Source organism: Xyrauchen texanus, chromosome 5, assembly GCF_025860055.1.
Source record: "Xyrauchen texanus isolate HMW12.3.18 chromosome 5, RBS_HiC_50CHRs, whole genome shotgun sequence".
NCBI lineage: Eukaryota > Metazoa > Chordata > Actinopteri > Cypriniformes > Catostomidae > Xyrauchen > Xyrauchen texanus.
In genome coordinates, this window is record NC_068280.1 from 1,519,817 (window position 1) to 1,546,724 (window position 26,908).

General features: G+C 40.0%; 1 pseudogene; it reads left to right on the forward strand.

The window, feature by feature from the left end:
* The window catches only part of LOC127644068 (carcinoembryonic antigen-related cell adhesion molecule 5-like), a 20,989-nt pseudogene extending 822 nt beyond the window's left edge, over positions 1–20,167 (forward strand).
* Positions 20,168–26,908: the final 6,741 nt, after the last annotated feature.

The window sequence follows — 26,908 nt, forward strand, 5'->3', positions numbered from 1 at the left end:
TGTTTATCTCAATGTCATGTGTAAGTATATTGTCGTGGAATATCGCGATGAATCTCTCTAAGTTGTAAGAAAACTCTCAGAGTCTTGAGTTCCAGATGCCAAAGTTGTAGTTTATTGAACACCAACAAACATGAGACCGGCCAGCTGTCCGTTCTGACTCATTTTTCTAAGTTCTCAGTTATATACCTTTTTGTTATCTTGTTACCCACTGTCTCTGACCCATGAGGTCACTGTCTTGTCTCTTTCCCACCAATATGATCTTCGTTCTTTGTTAATTAAATATTGGTGGGAGATCCCTCGTCTAGCTATTAAAAAGAAAAAGAAACATGTATCTTTGGTAGCCGCTCATATCTTGACCTTGTGTTACAGTTCATGGACAGAGTACATCAACTCCTAGAAACATCTGCGTAAACAGCCATGTCTCCATCAAATACTTTTTATCTTTTTCCTGCATTTTCAGCACATTCCCTCAATGGGCAGCCTTGTTTGTTCATACACATTATTATTTGAAAGAACACCAGCTGCACAATTATAATACATTTAGCTTATTAAAACAAGACACCATTCATATAATAACTGATTAAAAGTATCTTTGAAAAGATACATGCCAACACACCAAGGACTCTCATCAGTGTACTATTGATTAACAGAAACACTTTTTGTTTTTGAAGAAATACACCTGTTTTTCAAGGTTATATACCATTCTTTGTGTTCTCTGCAGTATCAACACTTTTAGTAACCTCATATGCTCTCTCCTGGCTCACACAAAAGCCTGGAAACTCATATAAGTATTTTGATATATAAAAACATACTAGAATATTGAAAATATACTATAATATCTTAAATCATTATTGGAGTTTGTAATAGCTTTGATTGCTCTTCTTCTCACTAATACACTAGAAATAATGTACCATTAGATCCCCAAAAGGAGTCTTTTGTAGTGGTGAGTGTCACATTTAAGTAGTCATTCATTTCATAGCAAAGTGAGAGTTCATTGTGAACCATTTTTGGCTGCAATTGGGGACGAGGATGCTCACAGTTTTCCTAGCGTGCTAAACAAGTCTAAAGGCTCGGTCACTTTCACACTTGCATGGCAATATTTCAAGTGTAAGTGTGAAACAAGTCTCCACCCACAGTCTGAAGTACACGCAACTGGAAAACGCTTTCTTGAACCACTCAGCCGGATCTAATGAACATCTGTGAGTAGATGCACACAGGAATTTTCATCAGTCAGCCTGGAAAAATAGTCATGTTCACAAGGTTTGGCATTGATACAATGAGTGCTTTTGAGGAGTAAATAACTAGTGACTAGTGACACTAAATCAGATTATTCAGAGTTAAATGAATCACAACACAAATTGTCAAGGATAACACAATAAAGTTAAAAATGTATTTCCATTATGGTCCTTGATATTACGTAATTGTCACGAACATTGAGAGTGCCTCCCCCTCCAGCCGTCGGAGATCAGATTCACTGGAATACTGACTATAGACTACATTTCCCATAAGCCCACATACCTAGGTCTGATTGCACCACAGCTGTTCCCTGTTTCCCATTTGCTATATAACGAACTCTGTAATACTCACTCATTGTGAAGTCTTGTTTTGCTCGGGCTACATTTCTAAGCGTATTCCCAGTCTGTTACTCTGTCTATTGTGTACCGACCCAGCTTTGTTCCTGTTACCTTGTTTGTTTGCCGCCTGCCCTGTATTACTACTGCCTGTCATAAGTTTATCGATTGTTTGCTGCCTGCCCCGATCTTTTGCCTGCTCTCACTCTGATTTTGCCTGCCTCCTATATATCTGTTTGCCTGTGCTTGACCATTGCCTGTACGACTATTGAGTTCTCTATTAAATACTGGTTATGGATGCCAACCTGCCTGAGTCTTCGTCACAGTAATATAGATTGGATTCCTGGCGACAGGTACACTGGCAGTGATAGTACTACTTCACATAGTGTCCACACGCTCAATACAACATCATGATAATACATATAATTATTATTAAAAAATACAATTCATGGGGGTCTGTGTATCTGAGTGAGTATTGACGCAGACTATCACACCTGGAGTCATGAGTTTGAATCCAGGGCTTGCTGAGTGACTCCAGCCAGGTCTCCTAAGCAACCAAATTGGTCCGGTTGCTAGGGAGGGTAGAGTCACATGGGGTAACCTCCTCGTGGTCGCTATAATGTGGTTCTCGCTCTCGGTGGGGCATGTGGTGAGTTCTGCGTGGATGCCGCGGAGAATAGCGTGAAGCCTCCACATGCGTTAAGCGTGTGGGTTTACCCTGTACCTGAATATTATATAGACACCCTGTAAGAGTTTGTTGGAGTCAATAAACTTCATTCGTTTCCCAAATGGAAGAATGTTAAAGGGACATTTCATCTAAAAATGAAAATTCTCTCATCATATATTCACCATCATGCCATCCCAGATGTGTATGATTTTCTTTCTTCTGTGACCAACATTTTGAATCTACAAAAAGGATATAAAGTCAGCATAAAAGTAATCCATCAGACTCCAGTGGTATAATTTATGGGTGAGAACAGACCAACATATAACTCCTTTAAGTCCAAGTGGTTCTCTTGATGACTGTGAGCCTCTTCATCAGAACCACCATCAGAGCTTGTCTTGAATGGTCTTTTTCAAAAAATGTGCAAGTGCAAGTCCAGAAATGAAGTTGGAGAGAAATACTCTGATGCTGTCACTTTAAATGTTTTGTGTGAGTTAATGATGTTGCAGTAACTGTTGTAAAAGATGGCTGGATTATCTACCGTAAAACAATATTATCGATTTTCTTTTGTCTGTTTTAGACTCACCCAGGAATGTCTCGGTGTCCATCAGTGGATCTGGTGAAATAGTTTTGGGTGATTCAGTGAATCTGACCTGCAGCTGTGATTCAAACCCACCTGTTGTGAACTACACCTGGTTTAAGGAGAATGAAAATTCATCTGTTGGATCGGGACAGAGTTACAGTACACTACAGAGCGGATTCTTCTACTGTGTGGGTCTCAGAGATCAGCTGCTGTATCAGTGACAGGTAAAGATTGTATTTACACCAGATCACACCTGTATAACTTCACATCTCTCTTCAGTTTGAGAGTTCATCTTGATGTTCTTCCTCTTTCAGTTCATCATGGATCTAGTTGGCATGTAGTGTTGGGGATCACAGTGGGATGTGGAATATTCATCATCATCATCATCATCTTCATCACTATTCTGTTTAAAACGTGAGTTAATACAATTCTTTACCTGTAGATAAAAGTGTATAATACAATGCCATTTCAAATTAATGCAGCAGTAAATATAATGGATCTATAAAAAAATTTGAATTATACATTGACTTTATTGAGCATTTCGTATAATCAGGGGCGTAGGAATGATCTGCAAACTCTCTTTACAATATGTCAGTTTTTTTAATCTGTGGTAAGTATATGTGATTTTATTTTTGAATATGTTTTATGTTTTTAAGAATATGTGATATAATTTGAAAGAAAGCATTTAAATTGAACTTTTAAATTACCATTAATCAACATTCAGTATCATAGCCAAACAAAAAAACATGGTAAAGTCGGAGAAGAAAATATTTTTAAGATATATCATGACATTAGATTATTGTTGAATTTAAGTACTTGTATTGAAGTACAGTAATCTAATTACAGTGTAGAATATGTAATTAGTAGCTACTAATTAATTACTTTTTAGAGTAACTTACCCAACACTGCAATTAACCAACATAAACTTATCAAAATGCTATTATCATTTCTCAAAAAGGGGGGATTAATTAAAAAAAAGTTTTTAAAGTAAATGTGACATAATTATGTTGAAAATCTTGTGTTCATCTGTTGCAGTACTAGATGTATTTTTTATTACAGTAAGAGAGAAAAGATGAAAAGAAATTCTGCTATAAAGGAGAATGAGGTGAGATGATCTCAGAACTGCAAAATACTGTGATTTTTATAGACACTATTAATTGTACAGCGATATTAAGAGTCTTGTGAGGATGTGCAAATACTGTTCCTGATTCTTCAGCATTCTGTGTTGAAGTTCATGATTAAACCTCGTGTTGTCTATATATTTTTTTTACCTAATTTGGTGTTACCGGTCAAAAATGACCAGCCTATCTTAAATCTTTTTATTTTGTACAAATATAGATCATTTCCAAGGCTCTGCCAGTGTTCACAACACAGAGGTCGTTTCTAAGTTTCTGCCAGTGTTCACGGCCACAGAGGTCGTTTCCATGTCTGTGCCAGCTTTCACGATCACAGAGGTCGTTTCCAAATCTATGCCAGTGTTCACGACCATAGAGGCTGTTTCCATGTCTCTGCCAGTGTTCATAAACACAGAGGTCGTTTCCTAGTCTCTGCCAGTGTTCACAACCACAGAGGTAGTTTCCAAGTCTCTGCCAGTGTTCACGACCACAGAGGTCGTTCCTGAGTCTATGCCCATGTTTACGACCACAGACGTCATCTCCCAGTCTCTGCCTATGCCCACTACCACAGAGCTCATACCTGAGTCTCAGACAATGCCCACGACCACAGAGGTCTTTCCCGAGACTCTGCTCATGTTCACGACCACTGAGGTAATTTCCCAGTCATCCTGGACTCTTAGCCTCGAGCCTGCTATGGCTCTGCCTCTCGAGCCTCCCATGGCTCCGCCTACCACGGCTCCTACCACGTCTTCCATGGCCCCAGTCTCTAGTCTGTCGTCCCCACTCAGGCCTCCTGACCCCGTTTCAGCTTCTGGGTCTTCTGACTGTCTGCTTGATCTACTCTGGTCTTCTGGGTCTCCAGATCGTCCACCTGATCTGCTCTGGTATCCCTGGTCTCGTGGCCATTCACCAGAACTACTCTGGTTTCCTTAGTTCCCTGGTTGTCTGCCTGATCTGCCCTGGTTTCCTTGGTCCCCTGGTCGTCTGCCTGATCTGCCCTGATTTCCTTAGTTCCCTGTTTGTCTGCCTGGTCTGCCCTGGTTTTCTTGGTCCTCTGGTCATCCGCATGACCTGCCCTGGTTTCCTTGGTCCCATGGTTGTCTGCCTGATCTGATCTGGTCTCCTGGGTCCTTTGACCACCAGCTTGTTCTGCTCCGGACTCTTTGATCTCCGGCTCCATCTTTGCCTTGGTTCCCCTTCCTGCTGTCCTTGGGCATCAGGAGTTATCTGCCCTGTGTTTTGCCTCTGTCATCTTTTCCCCCGAACTACACTTCCCATAATCCCCTGCTCTGATCACTTCCAGCTGTTCCCCATTGTTTCTCAACTGTGTTTCATTTAACATGTTCCTTTGAGTTTTCAGTCATGAAATAATTAAAGAATGTTTGTCTCTTGATTTCATGTCAGATGCTGTTTTTTTTTCTTTTACACAAGCTTCAAAACTTCACATACCTACTTGTAATATTATGATTGACCTACTGGGTCTGCATTTTTGCATTTTTCCTATTGTATTCTACAGATTATTCACAACATTTTGGAAGTGTTGTAAAATCTATGCTCACCTTTTACCAAGGTCTTATTAAAATATCAAAGCATTGTTTATCTTTGCAGGGGTTATTGCACAAACAATGCTCACCCTTCCGCAAGGGTTTTTATGCTTATTAAAAGCTTTTTCATCCTTTTGCAAGGACATTGCATAGCATTGATTATCCTTCTGCAAGGGTATTGCACAAACAATGCTCACTCTTCTGCAAAGCTTCATACATTTCACAAACCATTGTGTATGCTTCATCAAGGGTTATACGCTTCATAAAGCATTGTTTATCCTTCTACAAGGGTATTGCACAAACAATACTCACCCTTCTGCAGGGGCTTGAACATTGCAAAAGCATTAGTATTATTTTGCAAGGTTATAGCACAAACTATGCTCACCATTTTGCAAGGGTCGTTTGTATTGCATAGCATTGTTTATCCTTCTTTATTCCATCTGTACATTCACATTATTCTTATTTATTCTTTTTTTGTAGAAGTCAAGTGAATTAATTAAACTCCCAAATGTTCTTCTAAACAAGGCATAACTGTGAGGTTATTATATTTCTAACATAAATTTTAAAATCACCTGTTTTGGTATGACATTTCTTCTTTCTCGGTTTCCCTATAGACTGCTGATAGCAGTGATGACACGTATACAGCTATTGACCTCAAGACCAGATCTTCTGATGTGTACAACACACTAACAGTATGTTTCAAGAACTATCTCGCTATCTTATCTCTGTCTTTCACACTGACTGTTTCACAGACACACACGCAGCTCTTGTTCCTCATTTGAGCTCTTCTGCCTCAGTCGAGCTCATCTGAATTTGACACTTCTGTAAATGTATGGGTCATTCATGAACGATTTGTGTCTTTTATATGACTCGGGAAGAACGGATAGTCTCAGAGTGATTAATAAATTTTTTCGAGGCGCTCATGCACATCATTTATAGTTTGCAGTTTTTACATTTCAAATGTGACAGCCACACAGACAACCCTAACCCTATTGAAAACAGAATTGAGTTCATAGACCCAACCTTCCTTAAATAAAAGCACTTAGTTAGGTTTTATTTTTGCCCTTATAATTGAACAAAGCATTTCTACTCTCAACGTTTTGCTTCTTTTTGTCTTGCAATTTATAACTTTATAAGTCTTCTGTCTTTGCTGAGCCTTGTAGCTGACACATGACAAATGAACAAAAGACTCAGATCTGAAGACTCTGGATGCGTTCCATTTAGAAGTGATCATCCCTAAGCCCTATTACCTTCGAAGACTTTACCATCAACTGTGAGATCTTAGAACTAAAAGAAAGTGCTGAAGAGTGGGCTCAAAATTAAGTCATTTTGAACTCAATTTTTATTAGAAATTATGTTTGGAATGACCTCACAGTAGGGCGATAATGATTGTAATCCCTTAGAAGTGGAGTTAGGGAAGGGAGTCATCTTTCGTATCACTGTGCAATCTCAACAAACAATCTTATAAATAATTTCAACTGAAATCAATGTTTCATATAATTTATTTATTTCAATTGGCAAGTAGTCTTGTAAACACATTGATTTAATTTTATCCTAACAATTTTACCAAATAATAATCAGTCCTTCTCTGTTATATTGTTTGTTTAGCCCAACAGGAAGATGGTTCAGTAAGAGGCGGAGCACAAACAATCAAATCCTTTCATCACTTCTCTGGGTGGAGCCACGGATGATTGACAGGGATTATATAAATGAGTTACAAAAGTGTAATACTTTTTTCTTTTAAAAAGTTTATGATACAAAATGAAAATGTTCAAATTAAGTCAGAGGAGCAAAACTCCTGAAGTGATTTTCAGATTTATGAGCTCACTGCTATTACATTTATATATATATATTTCTGCTTTTAAATCATGATAGGTCATTATGTCAACTACAGAAATATCTTGATTGCATGCCTGATCATTTATTTACGTGTCACATGAGCTTGTTCAACACCCTCAAACACCACCAAAGGTCACCAACTGCTGCCTAATGTCATGGACATTGATCTGATTCACCTGCTCTCATTCAAAATCAGTTGTTCAGCCTCGAAAATACATATTCTTCCAAACACCTCTTCTTTTATATATCTGAATTGTATTTTTGAGTGTATCCATTCATACCTTTCAATCGTTTCTTGTTTCCTGATTCCATGCTCTCTTTACTAGTTTGCTTTGACTCTTTGCTTTATGTTTTGGATTTGTTTGCTTGAATTATCTGCTCTTGTCTTGGATTATGACCCACTGATTGTTTTTGGATTGCACATTCAGTACTGTCTATTTTGTGTGTTGCTTTAATGTTTCAATAAATAATTGTGTTCTTGGGCCGCATATTCAGTTCTAAGATCTATCTCGTCTCCTGAATTTCATCTGGTTAGATAAGGTATACAGCAACTAACGGATCTGAAAGTTAAATCATTTCACGTGAACCATTATTTGACAAGAGGATGTTCTAGCACACTGATGATGATCTTATCGAAACATAAACATAAATAGAGGGGTGTATGTGTTTTATCATTGCTGTGATCTTATGTCTGCCCCACTTTATGGGACATGACGGAGGCACTAGCAGACTCCTCAGGGGGTTCAGATGGTGTAGTTACAGCATCTACCAGCAGGGGCGCACTTGACCATACTAACCAACTAAACATTGACCTCTAGATAAAGACTGTCAAACAAGATATATAAATTACAGTTTGGGTGTAGGCAGTATAGTCAGTCTGACTCCTAAAAGCACCTGCACTCAAACTGACATAGCAACACTCACTTAGTTCAAAAACAAAGCAACGCTATACCGCATCTTGTCCCCACTTTTCAGGGAACCAAGTTTAACAGAGTAACCGAGACATTCCCTTTCAATAAGGTAATTTAGATGCTGCCTCAGTAGCTGACGCTAGTGGAGCCGTTTACAATAATGCCGTATCACTGATGGTCAACACCCACTAGCCAAAAGTAGTAAAAAGCATTGCTATTACCACCACATCATATTAAAAAAATAGGATGGAAAGTAGCAGGAGCAATAAACCAATGGCTCGATGCCAAGACACAGCTTGCGCAGCTCCAGGGGCCAGCTGTGTGCCAGGGCATCTGTGCCGAGGGGAGCCTCAATCAGAGAGTACCGCAGTGGATAGTAGGAGGATTCTGGGGAAGCGAACAGGTCTACCTTTGCTTGGCCGAATCGACTCCATATCAGCTGGACAGCCTGAGGGTGAAGTCTCCACTCTCCCCTGGGCATAACCTGCCATGACAACACGTCTGCTGTGCTGTTGAGGTGGCCCGGGAAATGAGTAGCTTGCAGCGACTTGAGCCGGTGCTGACTCCAAAGGAGGAGATGGCGGGCAAGTTGTGACATACAACGAGAGCGTAGGCCACCTTGGCAGTTGATGTACGCCATCGTCGCTGTGTTGTCCATCCGGACCAATGCGTGCTTGCCCCGGATCAACGGCAATAGCCTCCTCAGGGCAAGTAGTACTGCCAGCATCTCGAGGCAGTTGATGTGCAAGTGCAGTCGCGGGCCAGTCCAAGGGCGCAGAGTGTGCCTTGGCGCCATGCTTGTCTCTCCACTCGGGTCTGTAGCCAGTGCTAAAGTGGTCTCATATGCCCCAGGAGCCTCTGAAAGGATCTCAGTGGGACCAACGTGTTCTGTCTGATCATATGCAGACAGTTCAGCACTGACTGTGTGCGCTCGTCAGTGAGGCATACCGTCTTTGAGACCGAGTCTAACTCCATAACGAGAAAAGTGATGCTCTGAACCGGGACGAGCTTGCTCTTTTCCCAGTTGACCCGAAGCCCCAAGCGGCTGAGGTGCCTGAGCACCAGGTCCCTATGTGCACACAACAAGTCCTGTGAAGATTAGCCAGTCGTCGAGATAGTTGAGGATGCGGATGCCCACTTCCCTTAGCGGGGCAAGGGCTGCCTCTGCGATTTTCGTGAAGGTGCGAGGGGACCAGGACAGGCCGAAGGGGAGGACTTTGTACTGATATGCCCGACCCTCGAAGGCAAACCGGAGAAAGGGTCTGTGTCGAGGAAGAATCGAGACATGAAAGTACGTGTCCTTCAGGTCTACTGCCGCAAACCAATCCTGATGCCGGACACTCGCTAGAATGCATTTCTGCATGAGCATCTTGAACGGGAGTCTGTGCAGAGCCTGGTTCAGAACTCGCAGGTCGAAGATTGGCCGCAACCTTTCACCTTTTTGGGTACGATGAAGAAGGGGCTGTAAAACTCTTTCACCTCGGCTGGAGGGACAGGCTCTATTGCGTCCTTCCGTAGAAGGGATGCATCTGATGATGCACCTGTGACGCATCTATTTATAGCCCTGCTACAGGTGCATCCAATGATGTCACCAGCAGAGGCTATAAATTCTGGTCAATTTCATTGACGTGTGGCACACATATTCACAGCTGGTCACACCTAAAGTTGTTGCCAAAGCACTAAATCAGTGCAGCATCAAAATGTAGCTTTTTGACAGGGAACAAAACAGTCACTTTGAGAAATATATATTATATCATGCCAGTTTACACAAAACATCATTATATGTCTGGAATTGATGTACTAGATTCTGCAATGAGATCAAACCAAGCAGTATGAATAATGTCAAACAAACATTTTGATTAAAACACTTAAAATTGCTGAACATTTTCTTTTAATGTTTCATTATACTAGCACATTCCTCTTAATACAGAGAGGGAGGAAGCTCACCAAAGAGGAAGAAATGGTTTAGTGTGTATGAGAATGCATGCTGTGGCTATAAACCGCTCTATTTTCAGCATTCATCATTTCATCTGTGATGGGCTCGAGACTTACAGTACAATAAACACGGTAAGAGGAGTTCTCATCTCTCTGCTTTAAGTTTTATTTTCACGTGCAAATGAGCTTTTGATTCGCAGAGAACGTTTGCCAGAAGTTTGCAGCTCTTCGCTGGTACTTGTGAACCTCCGGCAAACCTTGGGCAAAGCTCATTTGCATGTGAAAATGATCAGTGTCGAATTTGTGCAAAGTTTGCAGCAAATATGCCCTGAACACTCTATTTTTGTAAGGGATGCTGAAGAGCTCAGTGAGATGATTGTTCTCATCTCAGAACCATTGTTAACTAATCTGAGTAGCTTTTACCTTATAAATGGCATGTGTCAAGGTTTAGAGAAATAAATCTGCATTTGTTTTATTAAGCGACGATAAATTTGCATTGTGGTTGTGTTTTAGGTGTTGCAGTGGTGATGTCAGTCAGAATGGCTTCTCTTCCTCTGCTGATCTTTCTGCTCATGATTGAGGGTGAGTTACTGATGTTACAACACCTCAAAAACACTTTGTATTAATTATTTGTATGTGAGTAATGGAAGATGTGTCTCAATTTTAGCATTGCCTCAGCATATTCATTATAAATTGTGTTTCAGGGGTTTATAGTGATGATTGGGATGTGAGTTACAATCCTTCCTACATCTGTGCAATAAAGGGATCATCAGTGATAATGCGGTGCACTTATACATACCCTTCTGGAAATCAGGTCATGAAAGTGTTCTGGACTGATGATTCAGGTTCAAATCCTCCAAATCTGTTTATAGACCCTGAATACAGTCAGAGGATTCAGTATCTGGGAGATAAACAGCACAACTGCACCCTCAGACTGAATAATGTGACACAGAAGGATATACACATGTACTATTTCAGATTCATAACTAATCTGAATAAATATACTGGTAACCCTGGAGTGACTCTTGATGTCACAGGTAAGTTTGTACTCCATTTCAGTGTAACGGTCAGTAAAAGTGCAATAACACATGCTGAGTCAGTGTTGTGTTGTTATTAGATCTGCGTGTGGAGTCTCCTGAGAACGTGACAGAGGCAGATACAGTCAATCTGACATGTAAAAGCACCTGTAATCTGAATAACAAAGCAACATTCATCTGGTGGAAAAACACACATTCATTAACTGAGATGAACAATAAACTCCTCCTGCAGTCCGTCAGAAGAGAGGATGCAGGCAGATATAGCTGTGCTGTACACGGATACAATCTCACATCACCTCCTGTTTATCTCAATGTCATGTGTAAGTATTCATTAACTTTTATAGCAAAGTGACAATTCATTGTGGTCCAATTTTGGGTGCAATAGGGAACTGGGATGCTGCATGGTTTACCAGTACACAATGCAGGTCTAAAGGCTCAATCACATTCAGACTTGTGAGTGTTGGACAGGTTGAAATTCAGGAGTCTCTCAAATGGAAGACTCTTTAAGACAAGCTTGAGGAAAGTCAAGAGCATCGATCAGAAACCGACTCTCAGAATAATGCTCTTTTCAAGCACTTGCCCACTAGATTCTCAAAAAGAGAAAAACAACAACCCACACGAGAAATTGGAGACTTTCTTCTGCTTTCTCTTGAAAATAAATGAACCACAAACAATGTGAAAAACAGGAAGGAGTCTCTCTTCTCATTTGTCTTGAAAACAAAAACCCAAATTAGCAAAGGGAAGAGTTTGTCTCCCTCTTTTGTCTTGAAATCAAACGAAACCCCCAAAATGCACAAGAGGAAGACTCCTTCACCCTATTTGTCCTTATGTTTGCACAGCTGCATTACCTGAGACGGCTTTCCGTTATGTTATTAAAACTTGATTCATTGATATTTCTAATAAAACCTAATAATTCAAGATGCACGGTTAAAGTATGTGACAATTATAGTTAATTTAAACAGCAAAAGTGAAGCATGAATGATAACATTTGTGTCAGATGTGAAGGGCTACTACATGCATCAAGTGCTTCGGCCAAAATGTCTTCCGCATTGGATGATCCTGTGCTTCCTCGCTCAAGCGTCCTTGGTAAGCTTCCATTACCAAGGTGCATTTAGAAAATGTCTTTCACTTTGATCGGTTTCGGTCACGGGCTCAAGGACAGAGGAGGAAGGAAACAAGGATGCACAATTTAGGAAAGAAAAGCACCCATCGTCACTCTCAAAACTCAAGCTCTCCTTTCTTTCTCCCTTAAGAGCAACAAACTGAAAAAGTCTCTCAGTAAAATGTAACAAGTGACATCACGTTAGATCAGGCCACGCCCATTACTGGTGACGGACTCCATCCTATTATCATAGCTCCTCCCCTGAGTGATGTACACACAGTCCTGGAGCAGATCCAGTGAGAAGAATAATGTCTCATAAGTGTTCTGTTGTTGTTGTAAAAGTGAACATAAGAGTCTTCATGAACTCCCGGCATCAGAGCCACTGAAGACGCAGTGGACAAGCTGGACTGGTAATCTGGCATACCTGGCATTTTCCCGGTTGGCCGACGCCCTTTGAGGCCAATCAGGGGCGGACTGGCCATCGGGAGAACCGAGCGGGCTGGTGGGTCGGCCGTGAAACGGGACGAATGGGCCACGAAAGGACAGCAAACACACCCCACCCCCCGCTCAACTTTTGGGCCAGTATGTAAGGTCCCGGGCCGATTTCTCTTCCTAGTCCTGTCTGAACTCCGGTATTTACGCTGCCAGTCATATTGGTTCTGATTTGTTGTTGCTGTAGTAACTGAAGCACGAGCTGTAAAGGCAAAGTCCTCCGGACTTTGGGGGCGGGAGCAGCAGCTCATTTGCATTTAAAGAGACACACACAAAATCAGTGTGTTTTTGATTATACCCAAAATGAGACATTTATAACATGGTATAATAAATGATCCGTGGGGTATTATGAGCTGAAACTTCACACACATTCTGGGGACACCTGAGAATTTTATTACATCTTGTAAGTTGTAAGTTGTTAGTGCATGGAATCTGACAAATGTTTAATTTCAGTCATTAGTTGGCTGTCATAACAGACAAACTATTATTATTGAAATAAAGCACAGATTTAAAACAATTTAATTTTCAAAATCATTGCTTTCCATGTCAACACACCCTGACCAACATCACAACTTGGCAACTCTGGTATCATCTAGAACGGGTACGCGTACCCCTGGGGGTACGTGAGGTGACAATGGGGGTACGAGAATACATTCTGAGATTTACCGTTCTTTCGATTTCATCACAATCTAAAATAACATTCAAACCCAGTTCATTTATTTCTCACTGGCAAAAATTATTTTGTGTGCCCTCTAGTGTAGAAAAACCAAAATGTTTGTGTCATAAGGTCAGAAAAATATTAAATGAAATAATCTTTTGCGTTAAAAAAATGCATCTACTCATGCGTCGTGTGTCACACAAGTATCTTTTTTCACCAGCCCAGCCCAGTGCTAGGTGACGTAGCTTACAGCATGCATGATTTTAGTTTAGTTTTTTCGCAGTTTAAAACGGATTATGTATTTAAGGTTAGATGCATAGGGAGTTTTGATACTGATGGTATAAGTTCATAAGCTTGATGACAGGTGTCAGACATTCAGCTGCACCAAAATCATTTCCATATTTACAGTCTTTTTCACTCACATTTGTTTGCACAGTAGAAACATGTTTTACATTAAGCAAATGAGCTCAACCTTGCTAACAGTGCCAAATGTGACATAAAAAAGCACCTCGGTAAGCCATTTATTCAGTATGTGAATGATTAATATAACATGTACAAAACATGTAAAAATATAACATGTTTAATATAAGGGAGTTGTTTTACAAAGATAATTGTGTTAAACATATTTTCAAATGACCTTGTGTGAACTTTATTTATGCATAAGAGAGGGGGGTAGGCGAAAGGATGTTGAATGTTTGAAGGGGTACGCCACTGTAAAAAGTTTGGGAACCACGGATCTAGAATTCCAAGTTTTCCACTTGTAAATACTACCTTGTTTCTGAATTAATGTGCTCGAAACTCGTAATTATGATATTTTTAATTCCATTTAAAAGCTGTAATAGTAGTGAGAGAGTAAAAGAGAAAGAGAGAAATAATTAATTTAATGCATGACTGAAATTGTCCAAAAACAGGATGGTTACTGAGATTGAGCGAGTAGTTTTCAACTGCTCATGTGATCCTAACATGGCGGGCCATGAGGAAATGTAGAATTAAACAGTTTTTTTAAGGTTACTGCTATGACTGGAGTGTTCATATCATGAGCGACTTGTCTAATGCTACAACAGTAAGCAGTGTGCTTACATGCACACAACACGCTGATAAACTACCAAATATCATTTTATTATAGAAAATAAATGCAAGAAAACTGTTTCAGTGAGACTTGAATTCATTGGATTGTTCTCTGTTTATTCTCCTAAAGACCTAAATGTAACATATCATCTTACCTTTTGTCCATGGTACAAGATCAACTTCTTGTTTCAATGGGAAATATGCCAATGCAGGGAAGAAAGTAATGTTCCTCAATTTAAGGGGGAAATCAACTGTAGCACATCCACTATACATAATCTGTGAATTTGAGATTATTTTCTGATTATCTATGAGATTCACTCTTTTCATTTCACTTTTGTCTGTTTTAGACTCACCCAGGAATGTCTCGGTGTCCATCAGTGGATCTGGTAAAATAGTGGAGGGTGATTTAGTGAATCTGACCTGCAGCTGTGAATCAAACCCACCTGTTGTGAACTACACCTGGTTTAAGGAGAATACAACTGTAGGATCTGGAGAAATCTACAGCATCACGAGGATCAGCTCTGATCACAGTGGAGAATACAAGTGCAAGTCCAGAAATGAAGTTGGAGAGAAATACTCTGATGCTGTCACTTTAAATGTTTTGTGTGAGTTAATGGTGTTGAAGTAAATGTAAGCGTGGCGTACTGTAGTTCTAGCAGGAAGACTAGCAGCTGTACATCATCGCACCATTAGCTAGCCAATCTCATGTAAGCCATTGCTTTATAAATCTGCTCACAATCTATCACATTGCTGTTTCATTGTGCTAACGCGGCAACCTCCACCACCCCACCACCACCTGTTGAGTCCCGTCCTGCATGGGGGTAGACTCCTCGCCCCTGCCTCCTATCTCCGGCAGGATATGACGGTTCCGAGTACAACTTTCTTCGGACCGCCAGACGAGGCTTACACCAATGAGAGACATTACTGTTTTATATTCATCAAATAAATGTCATCTTAAATTTCACTCAAGTCTGCGAGTCTTCCTGATAGAACTGTTGTAACAGATTACTGGATTATCTCAAAACATGGTTATACATTTTCCGTTGTATGTTTTAGACTCACCCAGGAATGTCTCGGTGTCCTTCAATGGATCTGGTGAAATAGTGGAGGGTGATTTAGTGAATCTGACCTGCATCAGTGATTCAAACCCACCTGTTGTGAACTACACCTGGTTTAAGGAGAATACAACTGTAGGATCTGGAGAAATCTACAGCATCACAAGGATCAGCTCTGATCACAGTGGAGAATACAAGTGCAAGTCCAGAAATGAAGTTGGAGAGAAATACTCTGATGCTGTCACTTTAAATGTTTTGTGTGAGTTAATGATGTTGCAGTAACTGTTGTAAAAGATGGCTGGATTATCTACCGTAAAACAATATTATCGATTTTCTTTTGTCTGTTTTAGACTCACCCAGGAATGTCTCGGTGTCCATCAGTGGATCTGGTGAAATAGTGGAGGGTGATTCAGTGAATCTGACCTGCAGCTGTGATTCAAACCCACCTGTTGTGAACTACACCTGGTTTAAGGAGAATGAAAGTTCATCTGTTGGATCGGGACAGAGTTACAGTACACTACAGAGCAGATTCTTCTACTGTGTGGCTCAGAATCAACTTGGATCTCAGAGATCAGCTGCTGTTCGACTCGGCATTAAAGGTTTGTATGTATCAATGTATAATTTATTATTGAACAAGCAGAATTAAACTGTGAAGTTGTGTTTCTGAAGAAATCAGAAATTACAGTGTAAATAAAAAAATGTATACAATCATAATACACTCACCAACCACTTTATTAGGTACACCGCTGCATCTACTTATTCATGTGATAATCTAATCAGCTAATCGTGTATAAGCAGTGTAATGTATAAAATCATGCAGATAAGGATCAGGAGCTTTGGTTAATGTTCACATCAACCATCAGAATGGGGAAAAATGTGCTCTCAGTGATTTGGAGTGTGGCATGATTGTTGGTGTCAGATGGGCTGGTTTGAGTATTTCTGGGATTTTCACACACAACAGTCTCTAGAATTTATTCAGAATGGTGCCAAAACAAAAAACATCCAGTGAGCGACAGTTCTGTGTATGGAAACGTCTTGTTGATGAGAGAGGTCAACAGAGAATGGTCAGACTGGTTTGAGATGACAGAAAAGCTACTATAACTCAGATAACCGCTCTGTACAATTGTAGTGAGCAGCATCTCAGAATGCAAAACATGTCGAATCTTGAGGCGAATGTGCTGCAACAACAAAAGACGACGCCAGGTTCCTTTTCTGTCAGCCAAGAACAGAAAGCTGAGGCTGTAGTGGGCCATCCATATGGGTACCTCAGGCAGAAATCCAGATTTGTCAGACCAGGAGATGTTTTTCTAATCGTCCACTGTCCAGTTTTGGTGAGCCGTGCCCAGTGCAGCCTCAGTTTCCTGTTCTAAGCTGACAGTAGTGGTACCCATAGGGGTCTTCTGCTGCTGTAGCCCATCCACCTCAATGTTGTATATTCAGAAATGCTTATTGCATAGCACTGTTGTAACACGTGTGGCTATTTGGGTTACTGTCACCTTCCTGTCAGCTTGGACCAGTCTGGCCATACTCCTCTGACCTCATTAAAAAGCCATTTCCAAACACAGAACTGACCCTCACTGGATGTTTTGTGTTTTTTGCACCATTCTGAGTAAATTCTAGAGACTGTTGTGTGTGAAAATCCTAGAAATACTCAAACCAGCCCGTCTGACACCAACAATCATGCCACGCTCCAGCAATCATGCCACACTCCAAATCACTGAGATCACATTTTTTACCCATTCTGATGGTCGATGTGAATATTAACCCAAGCTCCTGACCCCTATCTGCATGATTATATTCATTACTCTGCTACCACAATGGAGTGGTGGTGGTGTAGTGGGCTAAAGCACATAACTGGTAATCAGAAGGTTGCTGGTTCAATCCCCACAGCCACCACCAATGTGTCCTTGAGTAAGACACTTAACTCCAGGTTGCTCCGGGGGGATTGTCCCTGTAATAAGTGCACTGTAAGTTGCTTTGGATAAAAGCATCTGCCAAATGCATAAATGCATAAATCTAGATTTGTGATAATTTCCTTTTTCTTTTTTTTATTATTAAATAAGGTAAATAAAAATCATTATGCATGATACAATAACAATTTTGACACTTAATTTTATTAGGAGGAAACACAGTTATTATATATGCAGTTGTTGGAGTCACAGTTGGATGTGGAGTTTTAATTTTCATTCTCATTTTGTTCATATGGTGAGTTCATTCAGTCTATAAGATAAACCACACATTCACCAAACATTACAACGGAACGAATACAAATACAAAAGCACTTTTTATGAATCTTTATAGCAAGAAGAAAAAACACAGACCTGATGACATCAAACAAAAGCAGGTGAATTAATACAATACAATGACTGCAGATGTAAAGTTTTGTTAAAGATGTGTTTCACAGTGAAATGTCCTGTTGGCGTTTATACACTTTAGATATTTAATTAGTTTTACCTCATTGAAAGTTAAAGGAAGTTGAATTAGTTATATTCCAAATGGTGCACAAAATGTGAGATTGTTCTTTTTCCTTTCTTCCTATAATTTATATATTCTTGTATTTGTAAATTCTTTGAGTTTTAGTTGCGTTTTAATTATTTAGAGCAGTATGTGAAGATAATTAATTGGAGGGAAAAAATGAGATGAAAGAAGAACTCTTTAAAGGGCACCTATTATGGCATTTAAAATGTTCCTAATATTGTTTTGGGAGTCCCCAACAACAGTTTTACATGCATGCAATGACAAAAAACACTTTTGTTGTCTTATAATATGCATTTATGTTTACCTGATTTGCTCACCGACTCCCAAATGATTCGTTCAACGACTCTTTTCCAAACCCCTCCTTTGCGTGACGCTAATCTGCGGTGATTGGTCAGATGACCCAGTCAGTTGTGATTGGTATACTCTGTGCAGAGATTGTCGGAAACGGAATGCCCATCACCGCTTTGTAGTAAAAAATGAAAATCAGAGAAGGAATTGGAGTTGATTTATGTTAGCGATCATAGCCCAAAGTTCGGTGGTAAACACCCAATCAGTTATTGTTTGCGTTAGCCCAACGCATAAACATATTGGTAAAGCACTGCATTACTACAAGTTATTGCTCTATTCTTTATGACAACTCCAATAACATCCACAAACATTTCACATATTTCAAAAACACTGACATTCGAGAAGCTGCGCTGAGCGTAACTTACACAACACACACAAATACTTATTAACATGCTAAAAAACACATAAAAGCAACAATTATTAATAATACTTACAGGTTGTGATTCGGAGGAGGAAGCTGATCCAAATAAACTTGGTACTGAACCTTCCTTCAGTATCAAACGGCTCGCGAATCCACACTTGAAAGCATTCATGTTCGTAAAGCAATCGTCATTAAAATGAGGCGAACACAGCACAAGGTTCGGGCTATACTTATGTGGTATAGTTGTAAATATAAACTCTAGCCACTGATTCTTCACATGCTCGTCCCTGGGCAGTGAAAAAAAGGTCGCTTTTGATACGCACTTCAGAACACAGCGTCTTGTTGTCGACATGATGTTTTCAAGTTTTCCCTGGTGTCTGCGCGTGCAATGAGTGGGCGTGGCCAATTTGATAATTTTTTGTCTTGATGTCACAACGAAAAGGAAAATGACTCTTTGGAAAATCGATTCATTACATTGACTCAGAGTCGACTCCTACTTTTGAGAGACAATAACTTTTTTTACGGTGAACTTTCATATATAAAACTTTGAAGGATGTTTTTGTTCACTTAAATCTATGTTACACAATACATGAAAGGTAATTTTCAAAATTGCATAATAGGTGCCCTTTAAATAAATGGTTGTGAAATGCACCTTTTACAATAGACAATAGAAGATTGCCTTATATATTGGCTATTTAAATGTTGTTTGAAACTCATTACGTGTGATAAGTCATCTCCTCTCATTCTAGGATGATCCTTATGCCAATGAAACGAGCATGGTTCATACCTCTGATATTCATGTTTCTAAATCAACTGATTGTGAAGATGCTCAGTATGCCAATGTTTCACATAAGTGGAGCGATCAGACAGCTGAAAAAGATTATGAATACAGAGATATGGAGGAGATCCATTATGCAACAGTCCAACATCTCAAACACAAAGAGATGAAAAGACCAGAAGAGATTGAATCCCAATATAACGATGTTAGAATTCGCCAGCCTGATGCTGCTGTTGGGTGAGAAACAAATAGTAGTTAACAATTCTGACATGTAAATAAAATATGTAATTATATAGAACAGTTTTTAACTGAACTCTTATTTGTTCTGTACTCTGCTCCTGCCTCTTGGTTTTGTATTTGTCTTTGATTATCTATAAAATGTCATTTACAATCTCTGGTTATTTTCTACAGATCTGCTGATCAAATAGTGGAAGATCAATCCGTGATTTACAGCACAGTCAAATGATCATCGGATCAGTTTCGGTTCTTCGAACTTGAGCGGAAAAAAAATCTACAAAATGTCATTTAAATACAGACAGTCCCTTTTTTCCCTTATTTGTTTAATGTTGTAACATTGTGCTATTGTAGCTGAACCTTATTTTACATTATAATGAAGTGTGCCTGACAGTACGCCATGATTGATTGCTGTTTTGTATATTTTTCCACTGAGTAAATCTCAGTGGGTTTTATCATTAACTGATGTGTTACATTTTGTCTTCATAAATGATCATCCTTTTCAAATTAAATCTGAAAGAAGTTCATGCATATATTTTGTGAGGCTTTCAATTGTATGTTTTTTCCATGTGAATATAAATAAACTGTAGTACTTACTGCTGTCTCTATTTCTGGTCTCCAATTATCTCACCATATCACTCATCTAAACACATGTGGTGGGACTATGGCACTGCCAGTCTGATAGTGAATCTCGCACACATATTGATGTGATATACCTGTGGTACTTCACAATTCTGAAATTGTGCATCCTTGTTTCCTTTCCTTGTTTCTTAGCTCCTCCCTCTAAGGAAATAAAAGAATGCAAGGTAAGGAAACAAGGATAGGGGAATCAAAGCAAGACTGATTATTTACATTTATTCATTTGGCAGACGCTTTTATCAAAAGAGGAAAACATCAGCGAATCATCTTAGGGAGACAGTGGTACGAAAAGTGCCATACTACAAAGTTTCACTATCATCAGAATAGTATACAAAACAGATTTAAGTGCAACAAGAAATGTAAATATTTTTTTTGTTTTTTATTTTTTTTAAGTGACCGGTTAAGTGCTTTTGGAAAAGATGTGTTTTTAGCCGTGTTTTGAAGATAGAGAGTGAGTTAGCTTCCCGGATTGAGTTGGGAAGGTCATTCCACCACCATGGTATGATGAAACTGAAAGTGTTCTGAAAGTGTTTTGGTGCCTCTTTGTTTTGTTACGACAAGGCGACGTTCCTTAGCCGACCGCAGGCTTCTGGTGGGAACGTAGCTCTGCATTAATGTTTTTAGGTATGCTGGAGCAGACCCAGTGACTGTTTTATATGCAGCATCAGAGCCTTGAATTTAATATGTACATGAACCGGCAGCCAGTGGAGAGAGACGAGGAGGGGTGTAACTTTGGTTCATTATAGACCAGACGTGCTGCTGCATTCTGGATCATTTTCAGGGGTCTGATTGCACATGCAGGAAGTTCTGCAATGAGAGCGCTACAGTAGTCCAGTCTAGATATGACAAGGGACTGAACGAGCAGTTGTGTGGCATGATCAGAGAGGAAGGGTCTTATCTTCCTGATATTGTAGAGTGTAAAGCTACATTATCTTGCAGTCTTTGAGATGTGGTCTGTGAAATTTAGCTCATCATTAATGGTTACCCCTAGATTTATGACCGTTTTGGAAGGTGAAACTGTAGTTGGACCCAGCTGCACGGTGATGTTGTGTTCAACAGCAGGGTTGGCTGGAAAGACAAGAAGTTCAGTCTTGGCTGGGTTGAATTGCAGGTGGTGTTCCTTCATCCAGGCTGAGATGTCTGCCAGACAGGCAGCGATTCGAGCGGTCACTGTGGTGTCGTTGGGCTGGAAAGACAAGTAGAGTTGCATCTCATAAGCGTAGCTGTGGTAAGAGAAACCATGTGACTGAATGATGGGTCCCAGAGATGTTGTGTATATGGAGAAGAGAAGTGGCCCAAGCACTGATCCCTGATGTACCCCAGTAAGTAACTGATGTGGCTTGGATACCTCTCCTCTCCAGGCTACCTCAAAGGACCTTTCTGAAATTTGCTGCAGACAAGCACATATTCAAATGTGCGAATCCGTGTGCTCACAATCTTGCTTGGAAACACATGCCCTCCAATTCTAAAAGACGCATGACAGATGTAAACAAACATAAATATGGGAACTGGCTGTTGTTGTTGTTGCTACTCTGTTCTAAATTGCAAATGAAATTAGCAAAGAGAATTTGGGTGCAGTTTTGGTTGGAAAGATGGGGCCAGTATGGCCTCTAGGAACATCAACGCTATTAGTGGAGTTAAAAGTTAAACTCAACTTTGAGTGTTTGTCTGCTATGTTGATTTCTTGAGCTTTGTCACACCATGTTCTGAATCTCCTCTGGCTGCTCACCGTATGACTTCAGATTTGAGTCATGCAGCATACACTATGAGATTTCATCTGATGTTGAGGATAGTCAGCTCAGAAATATCAAACATGTTTGCACACCAAAATCTGCAGAGTGGAGCTAGCTAATTTAGCCCAATTGAAAATCGGGGCTAGAATCAGCGTGAAAGTTGTGTAGTGTAATCCAGCTTTAAATTATTGCTATAACTCCAGTTCTCCATATATACTTTTAGAATACATTTGTCAAACCCCCAACCAATGCACATTAAACCTTCCCTTTGTAAATGTAGAATGGAGAACGACACTCCTTTATTAAATGGTAGTTTAAAATTGTATGACGTAGTACTTATACAGTTTTGAGATTGATAGGTATAATAGAAACATTTTGAGATCCTACTATTATCATGTAATGACTAGCTCTTAACCAGTGTTGTATAAATATTGGAGTGGTGGTGGTGTAGTGGGCTAAAGCACATAACTGGTAATCAGAAGGTCACTGGTTTGATCCCCACAGTCACCACCATTGTGTCCTTGAGTAAGGCACTTAACTCCAGGTTGCTCCGGGGGGATTGTCCCTGTAATAATTGCACTGTAATTCACTTTGGATAAAAGCATCTGCCAAATGCATAAATGTAAATAAATATCCATTTGTCATACTTGAGTAAAAGTAATTTGTCATACTTGAGTAAAAGTAAAGTTACCTTCATGGAAACTGACTCAAGTAAAAGTTAAAGTAGCTCATGAGAAAACAGCTCAAGTAAAAGTATTAAAGTAACTGATATTAAATTTACTTATGTATCAAAAGTATGCAAATTGCATAAATTACGTAACATTTCATTAAACTCATGGCAACATATTTAATTGGTGGTGCTCATCATTTACTCACTCTCAAGCCATCCCAAATGTGTTTGACTTTCATTCATCTGCAGAACACATACAAAGATTTTAGAAGAATATTTCAGCTTTATCTCAATTCAATGCAAGTGAATGGTGGCCAGACAAAAAGCAGATTAAGGGAGCATAAAGTTATCCATTATACTACAGTGGTTCAATCCATGTCATCTGAAGTGTTTCAGTTGATTTTGGGTGAAAATAAACCAAATTGTAACTCATTTTCACTGAATATCTTGCTGTTGCAATCTCTAGGCATGATCATGATTTCAAGCTTGATTTCACTTTCTAGTGTTTGATGCATGCGGAGAGCCCTAGATGGCGCTATAGGAGGTGTAATCGAGCTTGAAATCCTGATCACTAAGGAGACTGCTAATGTCAAGATTTATAGTCGTAAAAGGAGTTATATTTTGGTCTATTCTCACCTAAAAGCAACTGGATCTGATCAGAAGACATTGGTTGAAACCACTGGAGTCTTATCGATTACTCTTATGCTGCATTTATGTGCTTTTTTGAGCTTCAAAGTTCTGGCCACCATTCACTTACATTGGATTGACCTACATAACAGCAACATTCTTCTGAAAATCTTTTTTTGTTTGTGTTCGACAGAAACAAAACGAAAGTCAAACACATCTTGGATCGAATGAGGGTAAGATAATGAAATTAACTCTCCCTTTAATGGTGCATTCAAGTCAAATCAGAATGATCATATTTATGGGATGAGTGTAAATGAACACCACAGTCCAGAACAGAGACTTGTGGGGGTTGGGCTCTTTTCATTTGGCCCAATAAGCAACAACCCAGAACACCCCGGCAACTGCATAGCAATGTGCTGAAACACAGTTAAAACAACTTAACAGCATAGCAACCACCTGACAACCACCTATAACACCCTGTAAACTGCAGAGCAATCTGCAAAAAACACAGTAAATAACTTAGCATCAGCATAGCAACCACCTGGCAACCACCTATAACACCCTGTAAACTACAGAGCAATCTGCAAAAAATACAGCAACCACCTGGCAACCACATCCTTTAGCAATGCGCCAAACACACAGCAGAGATCACCTTGACAACTGCATTGCATGCCCTAGCAACCATAAAGAAACCCCTAGTTACCACATACTGTAGCATAAATATGCTACAAAACAAAAATAACACTTTAGCAACCACCAGAAAACTAGTTTTGCTCTTTTACATCTTCATAAAATATCAAAATCAATATTTATGGACATATTCATGAGGAAATATCAAAATAAATATTGTTGTACATCTTCATGAGCGCTGGTAATTATTCATACACATCAAATCTTGTTTAAATGTTCAATGTAAACGCATGTGATTGAGTTTTATATGAACAGGTCTCCTGGAAAGGCGGGAGACTGATCGCACATAACTTCATTATTTAACAGCTTTCATAATGTTTAAGCCTAAACTTACCAAATTACATCCAAAAATAAAAAAGTAACTTACATGAGCAGTTTCTTGTCTTAATCAGCGGAGACAGACGACAGAACACGTAATCTGGCGCGCGCTCGATTGTGATTTTGATTCAGATTCGTGATTCGCAAAATGAATCATTCAGACCGCTGTTTGAATCTTTATGTTCAGTTCAAAAGAATTGAATGTAAAAGATTCGTCTCTATTGATTCTTTTTACGAATCACACATCACTAGCGCCGATCTGTCATCTGCCACAAATGTTACCCAACACTAAATTCAAGAGTTGAAGCTGTGTGTTTACTTGTGGAAGAGGTATTAGGATTGTGTGTCTTCTTTGTTATTTGCCATTTTGTTAGGAGAGATCAGCAGAAACCCCATTCAACACAATTTATGGTTTTTAAAATCTGAAATTATTGACGTATGCAACGTCACAACATTTATTTCTGTCCAGAGTTGTATTCATTTTTGGTCGAGATCTTGTAATGATGACGGGACTCTGTGGTGAAAATGATTCCTCATGCTCCCTGAACCACTCTTTCACAATTTGAACCCGATGAATCCTGACATTGTCGTCCTGGAATATGCCCGTGCCGTCAGGGAACATAAAATCCATTGATGGGATATCCTGGTCATTCAGTACATTCAGGTAGTCAGCTGACATTGCTGAGTTAGACCTGACCGATTGAAGCAACCCCAGATCATAAGACTGCCTCCAGAGACTTGTACAGTGGGCACTATGCATGACGGGTGCATCATGTGCTTCCCTTCTTACCCTGACGCGCCCATCGCTTTGGAATACTGTAAATCTGGAGTCTGGACTCATCAGACCACATGACCTTTTTCCATCGCCCCACGGTCTAATCTTTATGCTCCTTAGCAAACTGAAATCATTTATTCCAATTAGCCTCACTAACAAATGGCTTTCTTGTGACCACACAGCTGTTTAGTCCCCTTTTTCCCCTTTAGACAACACATATGGATTCGTCGGTTTCTGGCTGCACTGTGCTGGCGTGATTCAGTTTGGTCGCTGCAGCTCCGCAACAAGAAAGGCAAACTACACCCACATGTCACAAAGACAAGACAGTCAAATTTCAAACAAGACTATGTGTGTGTGTGATTTGTCCGTGTTTGTAAGACTGTGTTGGGGGGAATGTGTTAGGGGGTGTATGTGGGTGTAATGTCTGTGTGCTTCCAGAATCGCGTGTGCAACCGCTCCTCCGATATTGTTGAGGGTGGAAGGGGGAAAATGGAGCGTTGTTGAGATGAGTGTGTGTAAATCCAGTGCTGCCATTCTCAACTGAGACGATCACATTGTCACATGACCTCCCCCCTCTCCAGGCCACGCACTGTCCGGGAACCTGGACAGGTTGTCAGCAACCAGGTTCAATCTCTCAGGTCGGTGTCGAACCTTGAAGGTTTAGGGTTGGAGTGCCAGGTACCATCTCCTCACCCGGGCGTTGTGGTCCTTTGTGGAATGAATCCAAGTCAACGACCGGTGGTCCATCTTGGCAACAGCTTCTTTGGAGGTATGCTTGGGGTCATTGTCCATTAGGAAGACCCATTTGTGACGAGCTTTAACTTCCTGTCTGATGTCTTGAGATGTTGCCTCAATATATCCACATCATTTTCCTTCCTCATGATGTCATCTATTTTGCAAAGTGCACCAGTCACTCCTAAAGCAAAGCACCCCCACAACATGATGCTGCCACCCCATGCTTCACTGTTGGGATGGTGTTCTTCAGCTTGCAAGCCTCACCCTTTTTCCTCCAAACATAACAATGGTCATTATGGCCAAATAGTTTCATCAGACCAGAGGAAATTCTACAAAAATTAAGATCTTTCTCCCAATGTGCACTTGCAATCAGTAGTCTGGCTTTTTTGGAGCAGTGGCTTCTTCCTTGCTGAGCAGCCTTTCAGAAGATAATTGCCTAATTGCCTAAAGGCTTGACATAATTTCTGGAATTTTCCAAGCTCCTTAAAGGCACAGTAAACTTAGTGTATGTAAACTTCTGACCCACTGGAATTGTGATTATAGTCAATTAAAAGTGAAACAATCGGTCTGTAAACCACTGTTGGAAAATGACTCGTGTCATGCACAAAGTAGATGTCCTAAACAACTTGCCAAAACTATAGATTGCTAATATAAAACCTGTGGAGTGGTTATGTTTTAATGACTTCAACCTAAGTCTATGTACACTTCTGAATTCAACTCTAGGTGGATAACTGGTTTCTCGGTTCCTTCAGACCCCTGGGCCAGTACCACTCTGATTCCCTTCTCAGAGGCGTCCACTTGCACAAGGAATCTTTGTGTGAAGTCTGGACTTTGTAGAACACATCTTCTCTTTCAGCTTATTAAACACGGTCTCACAGTCCTCTGTCCATGTAACAGGGATCTTATCGGTCTTGCTCAGTAAGTTGGTAAGGGGTGCAGCCAGAGACT